The sequence below is a fragment of the Phoxinus phoxinus genome (assembly GCF_949152265.1).
Source record: "Phoxinus phoxinus genome assembly, chromosome: 18".
NCBI lineage: Eukaryota > Metazoa > Chordata > Actinopteri > Cypriniformes > Leuciscidae > Phoxinus > Phoxinus phoxinus.
Genome location: NC_136893.1, coordinates 21241245 through 21264452, shown reverse-complemented (window position 1 = coordinate 21264452; position 23208 = coordinate 21241245). Strand labels below are relative to the sequence as shown.

Here is a 23208-nt window from a genome sequence, read left to right as displayed (position 1 = left end):
GACTTCATTGACCCCTGTGACCATAGCTGTCAGAGAACCCTAAAAAAACAGATGTATGTATTGACACATGTTGAAGACCTTTCTCAAACAAAACATCTTTCCATATTTCATTTCTGGAAGCCGGGCTAAATGAGCAAGCACTGTTACTGCATTCATCAAATACAGACATTAGAGAATACATGAAAAGAACATTTCAGTAATTACACTGCCAACTTCTATAACAAAGTAAAATCTCACAAGCCTAGAGAAGTCACTCAACTCATTTGATATTTAGAAGGAAAAATATTGATTAATAACTTGATTATAATCACTCATTACATATACATTGAAGCAGCAGTTTATTCCAAAATCCACCCCCTTCAAGGTCAAACAAGAAAAACCAAATCTAAAACACAGATAAACATAACCCTGACAGAGCCTAGAGGTTAGAGAGTCCGACTAACCCGCTGTGTGTGTGTGTGTGTGTGTGTGTGTGTGTGTGTGTGTGTGTGTGTGTGTGTGTGTGTGTGTGTGTGTGTACTACTACTCGCTACTCTTAATGTGTGTACTGTGCACTAACTTGGATGGGTTAAATGTAGAGGACAAATTCCGAATATGGGACACCATACTTAGCCTTAACATGTCACTTTCAGAGTGACAGAAAATTTGACATTTTCTCTTTTCTGACCAAAGTAATCAATATGTTAAATATTTTTCTCTCTTAAGTCATAGAAATGCTATTGTGAATATTTTCTTATGTTACTGGAGCAAAAATTATATATTTTTTTCACCACACGGGTATACATTTGCATGCTTTGTACAGTCACGGAAGCACTGCACATATTATATCAACAGTAAATTCAGCGTTTGAGAAGAAAAATGTCAAATGCTGACAGAAAACGTGACGATTTGAGTGAAGACCGTTTCATTCTTACCTTTATAATCCGAAGCATCCATTCAGTATAAACTCAAAAGTACAGTCGACAATACGAGGATGTGCATTCTGTAAACAGGTCGCGTGCTGTGTTCATCCAATCAATGACACTGATCCCACAAATATGCAAACAAGAACGTTAACCCAGAGTGCAAGATAACCTGTGGAGCAACGTTAAACAAGATATCCCAGGATTCAATTTATCTGGGGTTTAGAATGACCCAGGGTTAACTATTTCAAGTGTGAAAAGCCCTCCGCAGAAACCCCAGAAAGGTGAAAAGGGTCCATGGCATGTGAAGACTCTATTGCCCTTTGAGGTTTGTTACAACCACATGTGTGGAAGAATGTACAACTGTCCATTTGCAATGTGCTGGCCAAGTATTCGTGTCTGTGTACTCGTGTCAAGTACGTTTTTATGGCATAAGAGTTTGTGAGGAGAACGCTACAGGGACTGACAGGATTTATTAGTGTCTCAAACTGTGACAGAATGCAATATAAAAGATGTCACTCTCAAGAAATGAATCACTCACTTCTGGGCAACTCAAAGATGTTTTCTCCAAATAGCTTCTGTAATTGGTCACAGTAAAGAGTTGACTTACCTGTCGGCTATTGACAAAATATTTAGCCGTGACCTCTCATTCACGATCACGATTTTTAGGAATTTTTGTGTTCAGTCCAGTGTAAACTGCGGTCATGTTGAGAGTGAGACTCTAGAATTACAATATTTCCTGTTGGAGAAATAAGTACACATATCAATGAATCAAAAGAATAACCTTTTGGCACAAGACGTTAAACTCTTCCTTTAAAAACTCATGCACGGATGCATTGTCGCATACATGAACACAAAAAGTTTGAGCTCACAGTACCTCGAGTCGCTGAACTTTGCTCGCCCTTTCACTCTTGCGCCTAACATCCATCATGCACACTTCTTCATGCATTCACGACTCATCCATAACAGAGAGCTGTTTTCTTTGGCTACCCTGAGGGCCCTCTTCCTCCAGTTTATTATTCTGAGCTGAGAGTGTTTCGGCTCAAATGACCCTGCGATCCTTCTCACAGAGAGAGAAAACATATCTACACAGACAAATAGGACGGGTTACATGTCATCAAGATATTCCTTAGGTTGAGCCTTATATCTTCTCCTTATATCTTAAAAAAATATTTTAGATCCTGATGTTAGGATATTGCATAGACTTTTAATTATATTAAAGGGTCCATATAATGCCCTTTTACAAAGTCTTGATTTTGATTTTGGGGTCTAAAATAGGTTTTCATGCTTGAATGTTCAAAAAACGAATTTTTCCAACGTGATCTATAATGTGTTTTTGTATGTATTTTTATGTGTAATGTACCACACATACATTTTCTCATGTTTCCATAGACTCTGAAATGTACAATACTGATTTTGTATTGTATTGCTGATTATTGACAGCATTAAAACTTACATTATTTACGAACAACCTAGACGTACCAATGTGTACGAATCTTTATTTATGAATATTAAAATCATAGCTTTAATATTTTGATTCTATTGTATTCAATTGTCATAACAATGCCATTATGTTTTCAGTTGCATTTATTAAATGCATAGCCTATTCATCTACTTAATATGAAATGATAACATTTAGCAATTCGTTCCGTGTGACCTGCTGCAAGATACGAGATTCAAAAGATACATCATTTTAATCCTTATATTGTCTTTGGGGTCTGTTCGGACCCCATTTGAGCACGAAAAAATAAGCTTGCAGTAAATAAAGCAAACCCACGAATTTATGATTTCTCTTATCTTCTGCCACTCAGTCAGGCTGAAGGTTCAATGCATGCCCTCTATAAAGAATAACTCCATTAGGTGTGGATTTTTTTCTTTTTCATGACCCTTTTCATGCTCAAACAGCAACATTGCACTCTAAAGAAAGCTAGAACTGTAAAAAAAAAAAAAAGGTTAATAAGTTATCTTTAAAAATTATAATCAGTTATATTCTAGGGTTCTTTGCACAACTGATCTTAATAAAACTCAATCCAGTAACCATGATGTGTAGAGCATTGTCCCTATTTTGCCCTAGAAACAAACACTTACATCAAGGTTACTGCAGGCAGAGTTTGTGCTATAAGTGTACTGTAAGCTGCTTAACTGATTTCTTACATAATATTTTGTTTACATAAAATAAGCTATACATTAAATGCCATTTTAACATACGAGTTTGTGTCCTGTTGTGACTCCATATTGTAAGATTCACAGATTGATGCTTATTAGTTCCTTTCTTAAGAAAGAGTTTTATGCTATACATTTAATCACTTGGCAGACTTGACAAAATTATTTAACTATAGTGATTTACAAATGAGGAAAAATAAGATATGTATCGGATGGGAGCCGGAGGAAACTATGATTCAAAAGCTAGTTCAAAAAAGGTAGTTCAACAAGAGAAAAGAGGGGGGAATTTTTTTTAAAGCGAGAGAGGGAGAGTTTGCATGTCTCGGAGCAACACACTGTTGTTTTGTTGCTGAATAAAAATGTGTTTTTGAACAAATCGGTTGAATGAACGCCTCAATGAGCCACTCATTAAAACTGTGATTTGCCGCCACCTACTGGTGGTTTAAGTTTAACATTTAAACCCCCGGTTTCAAAGACCAGGCTTAAAGGGGTTAACTTTAGTTAGTGTGTAATGTTGCTCAACGCTTAAAGGTCAATGCAAAGGAATATATTTTATTTAACAGAAATCACTTTTAAGAATGTCCTGGTTGCGTATGCAACCCACCGTTCCCTGAATGGGGATCACACTTAGGGAGCCTGTCTTCTTCGTACTACTATTTAATCAAGCCAATTCAACATTGGCATGCGTGATTACACGCTCCGCAGCGCGGGTATAAACACGGAAGTGGACGCACGCACCAGTTGCTTTTTCACTGAGGAGCCGAGCGGCCCCCGGAGTCAGCGGTGGTCCAGCAGTTAGTGGCAGGGGACTACGTCCTTCGTTCCCTCCTTCAGGGAACGGTGGGTTGCATACGCAACCAGCATACGCAACCGCAACCATAAATAAAACTTATTTATTGTTTGCTGAATATTTGTTTGTTTTTAGTCGTCTATAGACCTAATAACTACTACCTTTGAAATTTTATTGGAAAAAAAGCACGTCTTTAATAATAATATTATATATTTATTTTTACTGTGCCTCTTTTGGACATCTGAAGTACATGTCATTCAGGTCGAACGCTGCAGACCCAGCTTGGGGGCGGGCTTTCTGAGATGCCTCTCTGTGTAGTAACTTGGACGGAGGCTTTCGAGAAGTGTCAGAGAGCCGTCTCAAGTGACACAGGGCCAAGATGGTCACGACCCACCTCAAGGTACATGAAGAACAAGTTATTTTTTTAAAAACTGGCCTTCATATCGGCTAGAGAGAGTGGCTATATCGTGTCCTTCGTCAGTAGGCAGTACAAGACAGGAGCAGTGCTCAACACTAGGTTTGATGAATATCACTGAGCTTTCAGGAGCATATCTGCTCAACACCTAGTGTGATGATTATCTCTGAACTTGAGCCTATAACAATCTGGTCCGGTCCGGTTGGGAAGCTCTTTCGCTTCTACAAACCAAGCCCAGGCCCAGGAGACCACAGATGTACCCGAGGTGGGGCAGCGAGGTGTAGGACAAAGATGTGAGTGTGCAGTGAAACTCTTACCTGTCTCCACTGGGCGGCAGGGGATGCGTGAGAAGGCGGATGTCCTCGACCCCGCACCAACCTGCCGGCTGGCGACCAAGATGGGGCTGAGGGGTGCAAGGCTATGCAGGGTCACACACCACCAGACTGGCCCTCTTTGGACCCAGGAATACCAGAGAACCAGCACGGCCTGCCCCAAGATACCAATCATTCAACCGAGACTGAGCGGGACACGTTGGAGGGTTCCACTCGAGCCCGACAGCCTCCGCGGCTCAAATCAGCATAGCTGACAGTTCTGGATCCGGTTCAAGCAACGTTACACTCCCAGAGGGAGATAACGCAGTCAAGTCATCATCTCCAGTGGCCAGCTCACTCTACGATGCTGCAATCGGCGTCCTGTGCTATGGGGGAGCCCCGGTGGAACGTGCGGTGGAAGGGAGGAGTGAGTGAGGAGCCCACAGGGAATGGTTACCGGGCGACCCCACGCGGCACCCGAAGGCGGGGCGTGGTAATGGGGACTCGCGCTTCGCGGACAAAGGCGAGTCTCGACCTCAACACCGCGACAGTCATATTCCCGCAATGAGAACATAAACTGTCCACAAAAGCTGCTTCAGCGTGCTGTAAGCCCAAACACGTGATGCAACAATTGTGACCGTTACAGAGAGACAGGGAACGAATGTATCCAGAAACGCACAGGCGGAATGACATCTTTTTTTCTTTGTTTTTTTATTTTCTTTCTTTTTTTAAGATGCAAAGCACCCGTGTTGCTCTTTTAGGAAATGGGACCGTCACCAGTGCCGGAGCACACAGGGAATGACCGTGGCAACACTGAATCAGCGAACTGAAGCAGTGAAGCACTCACTTCTCGCCCTCTAACCAACCGCCAAAAACACAAACAAAAAGAAATTTGATCCTGTTAAAACAGCAGTTGAGAGCTTGACAGTAGAAACACCAACTCTGCGAGATCTTCCCACAAGAACACCGACACACTCGATTGTTGTGTAAACAATAGTACACTTCAGAGACATCCGAAAGGCAACTGGTGTGTGCGTCCACTTCCGTGTTTATACCCGCGCTGCGGAGCGTGTAATCATGCACACGCCAATGTTAAATTGGCTTAATTTAATAGTAGTACGAAGAAGACAGGTTCCCTAAGCGTGATCCCTATTACACTCCGGAAAAAATGTGTCCAAAAGCTGACAAACTGAGGTTATTGGTGCTGCATATTTTACGGAGAACAGCTTCCAGAAGAGAGTACAATGCAGGCTATAGCTACGCACAAAATATTCTCCTGGAAGACGTATCCATTCCCATTTTGTGGGGACAATCTGTTGTTTATGGATCGCAACTTGTAAGTATGTCTTACGCCATCGTTAATATTTTCATCTGAGTAGATCTCGCGATTAAAAAGAGGCGGGATATTTCCCCCAAAAAAACAAACTGGGACAGCTAACCAATAACAGCACATTTCGTATTTCGTATTTCGGAAGTTAGTTTTCATGTTTTTACGTCCACAATATATATTTTTTTTACATTAATCTCATAACATTATTTATGAAATTGTAGCTGCAGTGTAAATGCATTCATTCCACCTCTGAGCTTCATTAAACAGTGTGAATACCAAAATATCAAGTGCAAAGATTAATCTGTTGATATTCAATTTCAGAGTCCTATAGTACCTTAAAATTCTAATTATATTTAATAATTGTCATAAAAGACATTAGACATTAAATAATTAGCTTCACACACAAGCAGACTTTGAAAGGGGCAAAAAAAATGTGCAATGTTTTAAACTTACTGTACTATCATATGTATCTTTCCAATAGGCAGCTAGTTCATTAACATTCTGTGGATGAATTTCCAATAAACCTGAACCTGCTGTTAAGGCCAAGAAGAATTTCTAAATCGACAAATCATGAAGTTGCCTTTATTGATTGTACTTCTAATTAATTAACAAAATTTTGTCTAGCGTGCACACACACACACACACACACACACACACACACACACACACACACACACACACACACACACACACAGAGAGAGAGAGAGAGAGAGAGAGAGAGAGAGAGAGAGAGAGTGTGTGAGATTTGGACACAGCGACTAATAAATGCTCAGCCAGGTCCAACTGAGTCAAGGCTAGCAGCAGTTCCCATGATTGTAAATACAATATGGACTTTTCCCTTTAAGTCTTTAACAGAGGCAGAGTTTCTCTTTACAGCGAGTTGAGCTGGCGGACAGCCACATGCTTGCTAATTATACCGACCGTAATTAGTTTGCCTCTAGTTTTTTATGTGCATGGTTCCCGGCCGTGCTCTTTCTCCTCATTTCTGCAGAACCTGTCAGTTTGAAGGTTAGTGAATGAAGCGCTGGATAAAGTATAGACAAATATATAGTCTAACACACACACAGAGAATGTTTCAATAATTAATTCCTTTAATGAGCTGAGCTTGCCAATAGCTGCAAAGTATGGCACAAGCAAGAAGAACTGATGGAGACTTGTAGAGGCACAGAAACTTTTTAGACAGACAGACAGACAGATAGATAGATAGATAGATAGATAGATAGATAGATAGATAGATAGATAGATAGATAGATAGATAGATAGATAGATAGATAGATAGATAGATAGACAGACAGACAGACAGACAGACAGACAGACAGACAGACAGACAGACAGACAGACAGATTTCTTCAGGATTGCTGCTCTTTCTTAACTGAACAATTGCTGCTTTTGTTTCAATCCATATTCACTTTAAATTATGGATACGCAGTGAGAAATGCATCTTGCCTTCAGAAAGTGATTAATGATCTGTCTGCAAACCTCTCTGCTATACCGACACTCATACCTTCAGCCTTTTATACTACTTGTCTTATTCTTCCATGCAGTTTACCTTTCATATATTTTTCTTCTTTAAACATGAAATGCAAGTTCTTTCTAAATCTTGCTCCTTTCTGAATAAGTCGTTTCTTTGACATCCACAACGATCACATCTGCAAGGACTAAAGCTCTCTTTTTCAGACTAATAGTCCCAGACAAGTAGAGTTGGACGATTTTTTCAGGTCATTTTTGTCAAATTGAACGATAAAGAATGAAAAGGCTTCAGCTGGCATGAGACATTTGGCAGCATTTTCCTCCCATGCCTGACACAGACCATCTAAGAAAAAGAAGAAAAAAAAAATATATATATATATATGCATATGCATTCATACATACATAATCAGGTATTTTGTAACCTGTATTTACATTAAAGTAGATTCATAGTTTGATGTTGATACAAAAATTAACAATTATTAACAATTTTTGTAACAAATAAAAAAAGGATATATTTGTACATGATGTAAATTCCAGACTTTTACATGTATGTTCTTTGTATTTTGGTTCTTTCTACAGCAGTGCCTTGATATTATCTCCAGTTTCCACATAGGCTACATATTCAGTCCACAATTATGAATGTGGAAAGTACAAATTATATTACAGTTTTTCTTTCGATTGCTAAACGACAGAAAGCACAACTGGAGCTACATGTGCAAAACTCTAACTACAGTCTGCACTACCAACAGTCACCTGAGCTAAACAGTTCACATCACCTGCAAAACTCACTCCAAGCAACACAACTCTTAACAGATGGCTCAAAACAGGCTCAGTGCAGCCAAACACTATGCACAACCCTCACTGAGATAACACACACTGTCACTCAGAACACGCTGAGAGTAAAAACACTAGCATCAAACACCAATACAGAAAATACAAACTTTTCATCTTTACAGTTTGAACAATTTCAGTGACTTCATACAAAGTCATATTTTCTTCAAAGAAAAGAGTGACATTGATTCTTTCACATGATTTATTTACATTTTTAGAACATAATTAAAGGTAAATGAAAATTAGCAGTTTGCTTCAATAGTGTAGTAATTTACGGAATTACAGTAATGAGAAAAAATTACATACTGTAATTCAAACAAATAATTGAGGGGCTAATCCTGCCTTTCTCTAGCATCAGGCCACAGGTTTTCATCAACATCACATCTAATGTTCTCTCTTGCCATGCACCTTCTGGAGTGCCTTATCCATCCCTGTCCTCTGGACTCGTGTCCTCACATCCGGCACGCATGGCTTCCAAAAGAGACATTTGGTCATGTGGGTGGTGACCAAACACTTTCCACCTCCAGGCAGAGAAAAACTCCTCTATTGGGTTGAGGAAGGGTGAATATGCAGGCAGGTACAAAACTATAAATCTGCGATGTGCTGCAAACCAATCTGTGACAGCTGCAGAGTGGTGAAAAGCGACGTTATCGCAAACTATGACAAAAACTTGGGGGTTTCTTACTGGCTCCCCCTGTTCTGCTGGCACTAGCTGAGCATAGAGCTGTTCTAGGAAAGCTATAAGCCTTTCTGTGTTATATGAGCCAATGAGTGGTGTGTTGAGAAGCAAACCATCATTGGCCATTGCAGCACACATGGTGATATTTCCCCCCCTTTGGCCTGGAACCTCCACAGTGGCCCTTCGCCCTATAACATTTCTTCCTCTGCGCAGTGTTTTGTGTTTAAATCCAGCTTCATCGATAAATACAAATGAATGTGGTGTTTTCAGTGCTTCCACCTCCATTACGCTCTGAAAAACAGTAAGTGCACAGTTTTACTGTAGTAATGCTAGTGTTTTTTTTACTGTAAATATTTTTTATAGCTGTGTATGTAACCTCAGACGTCTTACCTGGACATATTGGTATCTTTGCTCTTTTACCCGTTCACTGTTTCTCTCGAACGGTACAGTGTATAACTGCTTCATTGTAACTTGGTGTTTCTGTAGGACTCGAGAAATAGTTGTTGTGCTGACAGAATTAATATTTTCAAATATATAATTATCAGCCAGCACTCTATCTTGAATCTCCCGCAGTTTTATTGCATTGTTGACAACAACCATGTCAACAATAGCATTTTCCTGCGCATCTGAAAATATTTTTCCTCTTCCTCCTGCTGGGGCCAGCCTTTGGGTCCTGTTGTAAAAATATATTTTACAGTCAAACTTACTGTAATATATATCTGTGTAAATATTCTATAATTGTAATACAAAATAATTTGTATGATGGAAAATTCACATTACAGATGCCACTGTGGATCTTTGCAGATTGGGTTGCACCCTCAACCCTGCCTCTCTCAATGAGAGACCATGGTTCACGACATGGTCAATAAGTGTAGCCCTTATTTCATCTGAAATAACAGCTCTTTGTCTTCTTTGTCTTCCTCCACGCATCCGCCCTCTCCCTGCCAACCTTCTCCCTCCACGAACCCATCTTCCTTGTTCCATTTCCAAAATGTGTCTTTCTGAGCTCTACCTATAGGCCTATATATATATATGTGTGTGTGTGTGTGTGTTCACTAACAAGTCTAAAACAAGACACCTGCTTAGCCTTTCAGCTGAAATTGCAATCAGCAGTGTTTGAAAGGCACAAGGCTGAAATCTATTCTGTTTTGAATGTGTGGTTCACAGTTTTGACAGCAGTGTGTTAGCATTTGAACAAAGTGCTGTAAATCCACAGTGTTGTGCAGGTTGTGGTTAAAGTCATGGGATAAGTGTGTAGAGTTTTGAAAACTGTGTTCAAGCAATGAAAAACGAACTAGAGTTTGGTCCACATGAACTGCTGCTGTGCAGACTGTAGTTATAGTTTTGCACATGTAGCTCCAGTTGTGCTCACTGTCGTTTAGCAATCGAAAAAAACTGTAAGCTATAAGCATTCTGGATCCACTTGTGGAGTAGCAGATGCAGGTAAGCCAATGAAGATTGAGTTGCCATTTTGAAAACAGTTCAATATTATTATAATATTTGTGTGCATAAAGTTTTCCTAAGGTGGCCTAAAAATCTTGTTTATTCAAATCAACAATATTATTTAACATCACACAACCTAAATACATTAAAAGCTCTTTAAGAGCTTACGGTGCTTACGTTTTCCTATGGCTCTAGTTGCATGGACCACTTTTGAATGTTTTAATGTCATTTTTGGAAACTTTTGGACACTTTTTTTGTAGTGTCCAAAAAAGTTTTGATCACATTCATTAAATGGAAAAGAGCAACAAGAGCTTACTTTTTTGTTCCACTGAAGAAAGAAACTTGTTTGAGTTTGGAATATTATGGGAAAGAGTAAGTTGTTTATTAGAGGTAACATTTGCGTGAACAATTTGGTATTTGGTCAGCTATGAAAATTAAAGTGAACATGAACTCAGTAAATAACCTCTTTCAGGCAAGTGAAGGGAAAAAATGGGGAGGATTTTTTTAAAAATCTAGACCAGGTGCAAAATGATGCATAAGAGAGTCTATATCACTAACAAGATCAATATGATATCCAGTCTGTTTGTCTTCTTTTTTTTTTTTAAGAAAGAACGCTTCAGAGTGCAGCTAAAAAAATAAATAGATGAAGGGCTTTAAAGGTATATCAGTCTTCATCAATGTGATAACTATCGTTAATATACTTCCCATGTTCCAGATGACCAGATGAAATGGCAAAAGAGAGGAAAAAATAAAAGTGTTAGCAGATGGCCAGGTAAAATCAGTACAGAGCCAATTTCTCATATCAATCATTCCCTCACTTCACTTTCTTCTACCTCCCTCTCTCCAACTTAATATCCACCTAGGATAATTCATCATTAAATATAGATATGCATGTGTGCTTATCAAAAAAGCCTATTCTCAGCCTCAGACGGCAAGTTCACAGACTGTCCACAGTCCATTGACTGTCTGATGCATATTGAAAGAAAAAAACTCTAAGCTTTCTTGATTTGGCAAGCTCCATTCTGATTGGCTGACTTTATGCAACTGCACTTTTATCAGTCCATCTGGAACCAAAATAACAGGTTGACACTACAAACACTTTTAAGGATGGCAAATTGACTGGTTTGCCAATGTTTGCAAGGTTCCTGACAAATATTTGAAAGAGAGTTTTATTTGAGGTAGTTAGACCTACATAAGCAGCTGTCTATTGTATAACTGTGTATTATGTTTTGTTTTACGAGTCTGTAAAATAGTCTGTATATTACATTTGTGGGTTTTTCCCCTCCTACAACTATTAATAGAGACTGCTGACCCTATTAATAAAACATTTACACACCCGTCTATTATTGTGATATTGTAATGTGCAGTCTTGTTTCAGTTTGGTGCTGCAACCTACTCTGACAGAAGAAGGGACCCTAAATAATGGAACTAGCTAGCAGCAGTTTCTCTCGGGCCAAATGACTTATTGTGCTTCGTTTTCTAGAATGGCTGGGATATAGAGGAATATGTGGAGGAGTTCCTGGGCTATTGCCATTTTACATCTTGGGATGATCACACCTTGATGGATTGTTTTTGGAGTCCACTCCCACCCTCATGATGTTGATCTTATACCCAGAGCCAATACACACCACATACCTCTGCAAGAGGCATTGTCCGCCCTGGAGCCTGAGCCTGTTGCCAAGTCTGACCAGGCATGTCTGTCCCAGTGGGAGTTTTGGTGGAGTTGGACTGCCAGGAGTGTCTAATTGATTTGAATGACACCAAGCCAGCTTCCATCCTCGTCTCAGCCCTTGGGCCACCTCCTCCTCTGCCAGTCCCATTCGGCTGTCTGGATGTCCCAGTCCTGTCTGAAGTCCTCCCTCCTCCACTTGTCCCATCCAACCTTCAGTCTGTTTCGTCGCCCAGCACCAAGTCTTCGTTGTTCTCTGATATCCCACCCAGCCTCCCACTTTCTCCTTCGGCTCCGTTGCTGCTGGCTCCCTTCAGGCTTTCAGCTCCACCTTTGCTGGCTCCACCTAGCAGCTCAGATCCACCTCAAGCGTCTGGACTCCATCTCGTCCTGTCGACCAATCGGCTCCACCTTGGCTCCATGCTTCTTCTGCTCCCCAGTGGCCCATCATCCCTCCAGCTCCACCTCGTCCTTCCACCCCTTTGGCTCCACCAGCCTTTTCATTCCCTCCGGCTCCACCGTTGTCTTCACTCTCACTGGCTCTGCCCCGGTCTGCCGAGCCCCCTTCTCCATCTTGGTCCTGCAAGTCTGCGCAAGCTCCTGGCCCCACCCTGGCCCCTCCCTACATCAGTTCCACCATGGGCCTTCATCTTGACAATGCTCTTGGTCACTCCCAGGCTCCTCCCTGGCTACCCAGTCCATTATCTCCTCCTTCCACTCCCCCATGGACTGTTATCATACGAGAATGTGCCTTTTGGGGATGGGGGGATAATAATGTAGCTTGCTTCAGTTTAGTGTTTAATGGACGTTTAAGGCGAGACACTACAGGTGAATAGGGTAATATTTTTAACTAGCAGATATCACCATGAAACTTTCCCAGTTGATTACCTACATTAAGATGAGAAAAAAATGTATTACAAGTTTTCTGTAATTTAATGTTTAAATATGCAAATTAGGCATTATCTAATAAAAAATGCGCTAATTGGCCTATATTTTAAAAACCGAAATCTCAGAATTGGATAAAGCCAGGTTCAAAATTATTTTTTCATTGTGTTCACATATTAGATGGGAAAAAAAGTACAGAGGGATTTATGGATATCTACTTTTTTTATCCTGTAAATCAGAATATACTGTCAATAGCCTTAAAAAATTTATTCTCGCCATGTTTTTTGGAATAAAATGTTATATAAATCAGGCTAGGAATAATACATTTACAAATCCCTCTGTAATTGTCTTAATAATATAACTAGGTACAAGACTGGAAAGTTTGGTGTGTATAGGTGCTACTGAAGAGGAGATTTCGGACTTGGAGTATGAGCGAAAAGTCATTTTGAGAAAAAGGCATTTAAAGATTTTTAATGTAAAAAATCATACTTTTTTAGTGGAAACAACTATTTACTGTCACAATATTTTATCAAATCATTAGCAATAACAATACAAACCAACTAAATCACATCAAAACTTATAAACACAGCATTTATGGCCTTCAACTGAGCAGAAAAACAGTCAAAAACACACATCTAAATGTCAGAGCGAGTCACGTGATGCATCTGAACGAATCAGGTTGTCAGAAATTGACATCAGCCAATGAGATTTCGCTTTTAGGGTTAAATGCCCATTTTACTTTCACGATTGGTTACTGATTAAAAGCAAAAAATGACTATATTTGGACCCGACAGCATTGTACAGAAGAGAGAGAGAGCTTTCCAGACATGTGCGTGATTAAAAGGAAGCAGAGAGAGATCGCGGAGCAGCGCGTTGATTTAGAACGCCAACTTTTGTTGAATTTCAGAGAAATCTACAGACGCAAATAGACAAAGTGTAGTAAAATAAAGACCTAAATGTGTATTTTGGACTTTTTTTCACCACAAGTCTGAAAGAACACATGTTATTGAAGACAAATAGCCCAAAATCTCAAAATTGACCAGTGAAAAAAACCAGATGTTTTTGCCTGCCGTGTCTCGCCTTAAGTTGGTTCTCATTAGCCGCGTTTCCATTACAGATTTGTGCAAAACTTTTGCGATATTTTCTAAAGGTCTATAAAAAACTATTGCGAAATGACGGCGTTTCCAGTAACCGAGGTTATGCGACTAAAACTAAATTTTTCCTCTTGCGATAAGTCATTCCAAAAATAATGTCAACGAATGTTAGTAGGTTTACTTATGTCCCAGCCACAGCCATTATTTCTAATTTGAATGAGACGTAGGTGTGTTATCCCAAGCATTAATTGTCAGGGTTCTGCCCTGTCAGTCTTGTCTGTGTTGTCTTTGTTTCATATCTCTATGTTTGTCTTGTGTTTGAACACATGGCTCTGTCTTTGTTTGTTTGTAATGTGCTCCTTGTGTCCCGCAATTCCAGTTTTTATTTCTAGGATTTTAGTTTTTTTACTCTTTATTTTAATTAGTTTGCTTTAGTTATATTTATTTCTTCACCCTTTGTTTCTCTAGTCATTGATCTTATCCGTTTAATTTTGGTTGTCTTAATTGTTGCGATATCTTGTCTGTCTGCCCTGTATCTTGAGTTCCCTGGCCACTGACTCTTAACTGCCTGGCAGCCTGACTGGTGCAGTTATCTAACTACAGTTTCAAGCCTCTGGTTCTGTTAGCCTCTACCTGGCGGGCCTCTATCTGATATCTACATCAAGCCACAAGTTATTTGTGTTCCTGTCTGGTCTTTCCTTTGGCCTCTATTGCACTCAAGTCATCGCCAACTTACTGACGGTCTCAGTGGTCATCCTTCCTGCCTGTCGTCTGCCCTGCCCTATACCCTTCTGTTTGAACTGTGGTTCACGCTTCACTCTCCCTGCTGTCTCAAGTCTTCAGCCTTTTTAATAAAATCCCCTTGTCTGCTCATTTGCATCTGGGTCCTATCTCTTGCAGAGCTGTGAAATTAAAGGCAAGGAAAGCCGCACTTGGGAGCGGCATATATGAGGTGTTTCTGGGTGTTTCTCCCTCATATCTGCTTCAAGGTCTTGATAAATTGTGGCATGTCTTTGTTGTTTAGAATCCAGTATTCCCATGATACTTTTGTCGTTTATGAGTTTAATAAAAAACTCTTGTCTCGTCTTCTGTCCAAACATACCGCGTCATCTTTAAAGAACGATCACCTTTTAGAGATTTAACTAACTATAAATAAATTTGCAACTACATGTCATTATACTGACGATAAGTTAATTGCAAGTACTTGTCAACTTATTCTACTAACCCTAACCTAACCCAAACTGAAACCCCAACCCAACTCTAACAGTCTACTAATTCTCTAATGAGACTTATGTCGCTTTTCCACTGCATGGTACGGTTCGGTACGGCTCACTTTGGAGCTTTTCCACTGCATGGTACGGTACGGCTCGCTTCGGCTCGCTTTAAATGGTACCACCTCTGTTGAGGTTCCAAGCGTACCGTACCATTACTAAAATGTGATGTGAAAACACTGCAGATCACTGATTGGTCAGACAGAATCGTCACTACCAGCGTCATTGTATTTGCGACACGAGACGTCAAACCCGCTAGATTTAAATAGCCAGTAACAGCCACCGCTGTTGCACCTGTTTTTAAACTACTTGCTTGTAAGAAAAAAGAACGAAAAAAACATAAATAAAATAAATGGCTGAATCGTGTCAGTGGGCGAAGTGCAGACGAGCCGAGCCGTACCGAGCCGCACCATGCAGTGGAAAAGTGCCATTAGTTGACATGTATTTGCTTGTTGCTTATAGTTACTAAGTGGAATATCAAAATAAAATGTAACACAAACAATAAACTGTGCCAAAATTAGCTCATAAAAGCAAAAGTGTCTAATAAAGATCTGTCTAAAACAAGCCTGGCTTCAACGTTTACAACACCAAGAAAGCATTGTCTGCCTGTCTCTAGTACATTTCCATGTCTGAGCAAGAGCACAAGTCAGCATTTACATGGCTTCATTGCCTACATGAGCTTAAACCACTTTTTCACAGTCAAAATACTGTAAAACACGTGGAAAGTTTTCCAGGACTTCAGTCAAATTACATTTCAGAAAGCAAACAGTTGCATTGCTGTATAAGTCAGACTGGTGTCTGTGTTTAAGTTGGCTGCATAGGGCAGACTTGCACATGCCGGCTTGTTCAGCTTACAGCATACTCTCTATTCGCATCAATGACCATAAGCTTATTGCGGTACCAGAAAGATGGAGAGATAGATAGAAAGAGTCTGGCATGTTTCTGCACAGGACAAATGTCTTTAGTGTGATATTGCAACATGATGCCAACATGCATCCCTGAATCCAAACACACAGCATTTGTGTAATTTCACCTGCTCCTGTCTCATGGTACTGGAGAGCTTGAAAGGCCACATTCAGAATAGATCAATTGGTGGTAATGGAGAATGTGAGTATGTGGCTTTTTATGTGAATTATTACGTTATAAGACGGAGTGACTGAGACAATGTGTACAATATTGACAGTCAGGCAGTCATTATCAAAAAAGAAATGAAATAAAATAAAGATGCCCACATGTCAACTTCCCAAATAAAATAAACAAATAAATCATCATTCACATCGGGTTCAGTTGGTCATGCACATTTGACACGTTGACCAGCTGCTTGGTCAACCAAAAGCTGCTTGGTTTGACCAAAAGCTGCTTGGTTTGACCAAAAGCTGCTTGGTTTGAAAGTGACTTCTGTGTGAGCTGTGCTTCACCACACAATTGACAATTGACCTTTTTGCATACAAAATTGAGCTAATTCGCCAATTCGTACAGCTAAAATCCACTGGTGAAATCCTCTCGATCCAAGTGATTACAAATTTATCTTGAGGGACACGTGAGGCGACGCATTTCTCCTTGTGGATTTCTCATCGGATTATATTTAACAATATAAACTGCTTGGTTTGGAAGTGACCTCTGATTAAGCGGTGCTTCATGCATTATATATTATATTTATGTCATATGCAAACATAATAGAACATACTGAATAATAATGCATTTAACCCTGCAGAAATGGAAAATTTGAAACCCTAAGACCCAAAACGCAGTCAAGTATATAAAGACATGCACGCCACAGAAGAAAATCTGGACAGAAAGAACAAAGTTAAAAAGGTGAAAAGGACGAGCAGACGGCCAGTCAGAGAACATGTGCTAGTGTTTGGTTAGTGACAGGCCTGTGATGTGCCCCCATCTGTCACACACACACACACACACACACACACACACACACACACACACACACACACACACACACACACACACACACACACACACACACACACACACACACACACACACACACACACGCACACACGCGCACACACACACACACACACACACACACACACACACACACACACACACACACACACACACACACACACACACACACACACACACACACACACACTAATCAATGTATTTTGCATATACACCCAGGATGCTGTGGGACTAAGTGGGAAAACAGTCTTTCTCTTGAACACCCAAAACAATAAGTGCTCTCTCCTCTTTTCAACACCAGCTTTGAGTTTTAATTACTGACCATTAGACCCTGTCTGAATGTACCAACACGCCTCTTTGGCTATTTTACATAATCCCTTTATGAATAAACATTTTACTGTGGTCCCCTGGCCACTCAGAACACTATTGTTCAGGTGGTGATAAATATTCATTTGGCCTCACAGTGTTTGCTTGTTCTTGATGTTCTCTTTGACCTTCTAAGCATGACGAACCTTCATCAATTAGGAATTGAACCCAAATTATTTGACAACAATATATAAAATATGAATATCCACTTTCAAAGAGAAGATAATACACTGTATGTCCAACCTTTAATATATCACTGGACGATAACGTAGTTTACGTTTTTGGGCGATATAACAATCTTATAAAGACTTAATTGGAATGCGCAACTGTAAAAAAAAAAAGACAAGAGATAAACAAACCTGTAAATCCTGTGTAGATTTCTAAAATGCATTACAAATATAATGCATTATATAACAGAAAGTGTTCCGCTAGTCGGCATGAAACTGAAGTTACGATAGTCATTTCTTCCTCATTGCGACATATATCTGAATTAAACGACTTCGCAAACAAGAAAAATATAGGGTGGCCCTAGATTTTGTCCTTTGGGAATTGATTGGATAGTTGTGGTTTGGTATTGGTGGATCTCATGTGAGTGACAGGTTATCCCGCCCTCGCACCAGTATATCGCACCCAACACATCATCAGAGAAAAGAAGAGAAGAGATTTCGCTGCAAGAGGACAGGAAGTTATTTTGATTAAAGGTGACATATTATGCCCCTTTTCAGAATATATAATATAAATAGTGTGCCCAGAATGTGTCTGTGAAATGTAAGCTCAAAATACCCCCCAGATCATTTAGTATAGCTTTGTCAAAGTTGACCCTTTTTGGGTGTGAGCAAAAACGCGCCTTTAAATGCAAATGAGCTGCTGCTCCCCTGCCCCGTTCAGAAGACAGCCGATCCTTTACAGGAGCTTCGGAAACTCTGGCAATAACAAAACACGTGAATCTCACGCATCCAAAATCTCAGAAATAACCAGTAGCGGAGTGCAGCCTTAAGGAGAGACTCAGGCCCCATCCACACTTCTGCGTTTTCGTTTAGAAACGGAGACCTTTTGCTACGTTTGCACCTCCCGTCCAGACTACAACGGCAAAAACGTAGACCTAAAACGGAGAAGTTTAGAAACGCTCCGACCCTGTTTTGCGTTTTGAATCTCCGGAGGGCGTATTAGTGAAGACGGTCAAAACGGAGGACTTTACAAACGCTGACGCAGAGGCTCACGCTCGGCTCTATGATTGGGTGTCATCACTCATGGCGTATCCTTCCCTGATTCGTCAGACACCCATCACATGACCCGTCCCCGGGAAGAAAACATACAAAAACAGCCTGGACTACGTAACGTTAGTGACTGCAACATGGATAACGAATTACAAGCGTTACTGATGTTGATGTCTTTGCTAGCAGCTGTTGTGCAAGTAAATTATGCATTTTACAATGCTATAACTGCCTACATGCGCCTGTTTACACCGGCACGCGCATGCCCAGTGTTGGTGAATGGTCACGTGATCCGCGTTTTCAGTCGTTTTAATGTGGACGGAGATCAATTCTAATACGCAGCTAAGACGCTGGTGTGGACAGAGATCGTATTCGTTTTAATTCTCCGTTTCTAAACTAAAACGCAGTAGTGTGGATGAGGCCTCAGGGAGAGGTTGCAACTTTTAGACGCACCTGGACGTTTCTGAAAGGTTAGTTGGCTTCGAAAACACTTTCGGCTTGAAGTGATTATAGGAAGGAAAAAGTCAGATTTTCATGATATGTCCCCTTTAAATATTACGAGGGCACGTGAATTAAAAAGAATTCATTTATAATAAACACTGCAATATTTTAAAAAAGATGGGTCCATTTTGAATTATTGGTGACTACACAAAGCATACTTTATTGTGACTCTCCAAACATACACATAAACAGAGACATCAGCATACTTAGGCATCAGTACAGAACAGATAAACTGCACAGGCAACCAGACAGCAGCACATACACAGTATGAAGGGGATCTCAGCAGGGCAGGGGTACATCCCACGCCCCTCGCTGGAAGAGCAGCTGTCTCACACGTTTTACCTCAGACAGCCCAGGAGGAGAACTGTAGCGCTCAGACAGGTGTGACGGTAATTATCAACATTGTGGTGTGTGTGTGTGTGTGTGTATAACACAGCAGCCTGGATATCCACCCTTTTCATTGTTACTGTAATTATACCCACATCACTCCCATCCCCATGTTTCCTGTGCTCTGAGTCTGACAGTTACACACCTAGACCCCCCCTCTCCTCACATTACTGTCTCCATGACTTTCACATCTGAGCAAACACACATTCACTTTATCCCTCCATTTCTCAACGGTGATCCATCAGCTTAGCGCATTCACACTTCTTTGTTCAGGCAGCTTTAAATGCATAAACAAACTTCCAGGAGTTCATGCTCGACTAGACTTAGTTTGATAATAATTAATGTTAATGTATTTTAAAGTCGTTTCATGTGTTTTGGGCAATAAGTGCGAGAATTTCAAATATTAAAGAAGTTTAGGAGACTTGCAGCATATTTCTTGCTTCATGAAGTAGAAAACACTTTAAAAGTGTTTGCTGTGGATTTGGCGTGTTGCGTTTTCCAAATAAATAAAAAAGCCAAAAACACAACGTTTAAGATTTTTATCGAACAATGACTGAACTATAACACTGTGTGTCTTAAAAACATTCCATATAAATGTAATAATGGACTGCACAAATCAGATTTCTCACCCTTACTTTTGTGCTTATTTTAATTTCTGAACTGTCTTCCAAGAAGAATCATTTTTCATATCATCTTGTTTTCATTATGATTAGTTACGCTAAAGATACCTAATCTTATCTTATCATTAAATTATCTTTGTCAATATTCTCATTACACACTGTTATGAAACCAAATTCAATCAATGTTTCAATCTACGAAAGCCAGAACTGCACATTTACAGTATATGTTCTGAAGGTCATATCCATTCTGTGTCAATGTGAATTGATGTGGACTTCTTATGTGCAATATTTCTGCTCCTCAAAATATATATTCTAGAGGAAGTCTGACAAATGTGGTTTTGGAGGTAAAAACTATTGACACTAGTATTATATGTTGATGGCACTGAAGATCTCAGTTTTACTCAAGGAAGGGATTAACTTCTTGAAACAATGTGACAAAATATAATCCAAAACAGGCTTGACTATGGCTTGATATATACATGACACAAGACTTGGCATGAACATACATACACTGACTCACTAACAATGTGTTACAACATCAAAGCTAGACAAGGGACAATGGAAACATGAGGGCTATATATATACACAAAACACAATGAACCAATAAACCAATAAGAATGTGACACAAAAGACTAGGGAAGCACATGCCATTATCACACAACGGTAAGAGGATCACATGACAAAACCATGAACCGTCCTAGACTAAGCCAAATTACAAAATAAAAGACATGAAACATGAAAGTGAAAACAAAACCCAAAACCAAATGTGACTGTATAAAGAGCCATATTTTTTCACATGTCTGCCAAGAGTGACATTAGGATTGAAAGATTGAAAAAACCCTGAAATCCATATCAGGGGTATTTTAGAGTAAAATGTGCCATTGTACACCAGGATCATTTCCATCCATCACATACAGTAATTTATGTTATTTCTCCAGCATGAAATGGCCTGATTAATGTCAGGAAATTAGAGCACAAAGGTCCAACTGAGCTGACCTTTTACATCACATTTTTGATGTGACACTTGGGAAGAATATTAGGAAACCTGACACAGTGCCCTGCATGTATGAGTTTCAACATTGTGCCAAAATAACAGCAGATGTTTTGAGTATTAGGCTGTCAGAGGCTCATTTCTAACAATGGCGTTTCTTTGATGACTGCCGTTATAGCACAATTGAATGTTATTTTCCCACATAAGGTTATTGAGACCTTGCAGTTACAATGATTACAAATTAAGATTACAATGACACCAGAAACATCTCTTATCTCTTACTCTCTTTGATTTGATGACCTGTAATAAGCTTCAATTCAACGATTACCGCAAACATAATGTAGCACAGAGCACTCCAATTGAACTTCACTGTGTAGCATGAAATCAAGAGTGACAGCTAAATAGAATGTTGAATTATGATTTTTCTTGCAAACTCACTAAACTTGCATGGTTTAGTCGTCTTTTTTAACATTCTCCTCAGTTTCTGTTTCCACGCTCGGATAAGTTTCCTTGGATACTCATTGCTCCATAATTTGTTTAAATGGTTACTCATTGGTTATTTGATTCTTCGACTGTTTCTTATCTAGTTTTTCTTTACCCTGTACGTCCTGTGTTTTAGTTGCTCCTGGTGGGTTCTCATTAATGTAGTGTTTGGTTTGAGTTTCTCCTATTTGTGACCATGGACCACAAAACCTTATGTGAAGGTTTTTGAAATTGAGATGTATACATCATATGAAAGCTCAACAAATAAGCTTTCAATTGATGTATGGTTTGTTAGGATAGGACACTATTTGGCCGAGATACAACTATTTGAAAATCGGGAATCTGAGGGTGCAAAAAAAAAATTATTTTTTTAGAAAATCGACTTTAAAATTGGCAATTTATGTTGGAAATTTTGCTGCATCCACTCACATATTTTTTTTTAATATATATTTACGGCAGAAAATGTACAAAACATCTTCATGGAACATGATCTTTACTTAATATCCTAATGATTTTTGGCATAAAAGAAAAATACAGTGTTTTGTTGGCTATTGCCACAAATATACCCATGCGACTTATGACTGGTTTTGTGGTCCAGGGTCACATGTGATCACCTGAGTATTTTGGATTGTTAATCAAGACTGTCTGATTGAATCTCCTTCGTCTCTATGCATGGTGACCAGCAACCGTAACACACCCACTGATAAGAAGAGCTTTTGGATCATGTGTCCATTTTTCCATGTTTCTTTCTGGGTGCAAATAGACATTTGCACTACAAAATCTGTTGAGATGTCACTCTGGATGTGAGGAGATTAGTAGATTAGTAGGATCAGCCAAGTCTTTCAGAGAAATGGAGCAGCTATTGTCAGGAAGCTTTAACAGTGACACATTTGAGAGGATAATGTTATTATATTCTTGCTGTGAAATATCTGAACAGTACCACTGACTCTTATCCGACACCAGACGTGCCTGCCTTGCCTTCCTCATTGTCATCTCACTAGTCCTGACTAGTCTGTGTGATTAGGATCTTTACATTTATTCTCCCTTTCTCTCTCTAACCTCCTTACCTTTCACACCGTGTGGATCATTTCTCAACATTAAGAGCCTCTGTTTTATCTTACTTTCCGTGTTTTGAAACATGTATCAGGACATCCGGGCTAGGGAAATGCTCTTTAAACACACTTTAAATCAACTTTCTGCACCAAAATGCATATGAATTCCTAAGCCAAATATGAATAAATCAAATATGAGTCTAGTTTATTATAAAGCACTGTGTAATTGCCTTCAAATTACTTTTATCATGTGGCCCATCAAGTCCTGAATAGAAATATAATGAAAGTAAGGTATTTAATCCTCAGAGATATGATGGCATTCAGCAGCCTGGACTAAATCAGTGGGCCTGTCCTTTAATGCCTGGCCAAATTACGTGAGAGGATAAGTAATGAATCAAATGAATCAAATGGGTGCAGT

General features: G+C 39.7%; 1 long non-coding RNA gene across 2 annotated transcripts; it reads right to left on the bottom strand.

Annotated features, from left to right (window-relative positions):
- Window positions 1-560: 560 nt before the first annotated feature.
- LOC306985899 lies at window positions 561-4624 on the bottom strand. 2 transcript variants are annotated; one of them, XR_013794888.1, is made up of 4 exons: window positions 4588-4624; window positions 1780-1987; window positions 1513-1641; window positions 561-1074 (listed from the first exon to the last, which is right to left on the bottom strand). It is a non-coding gene; the product is annotated as an uncharacterized lncRNA (long non-coding RNA). The 2 variants fall into 2 exon arrangements; XR_013794887.1 differs by having other exon boundaries at window positions 561-1641.
- Between the last annotated feature and the right edge of the window lie 18584 nt (window positions 4625-23208).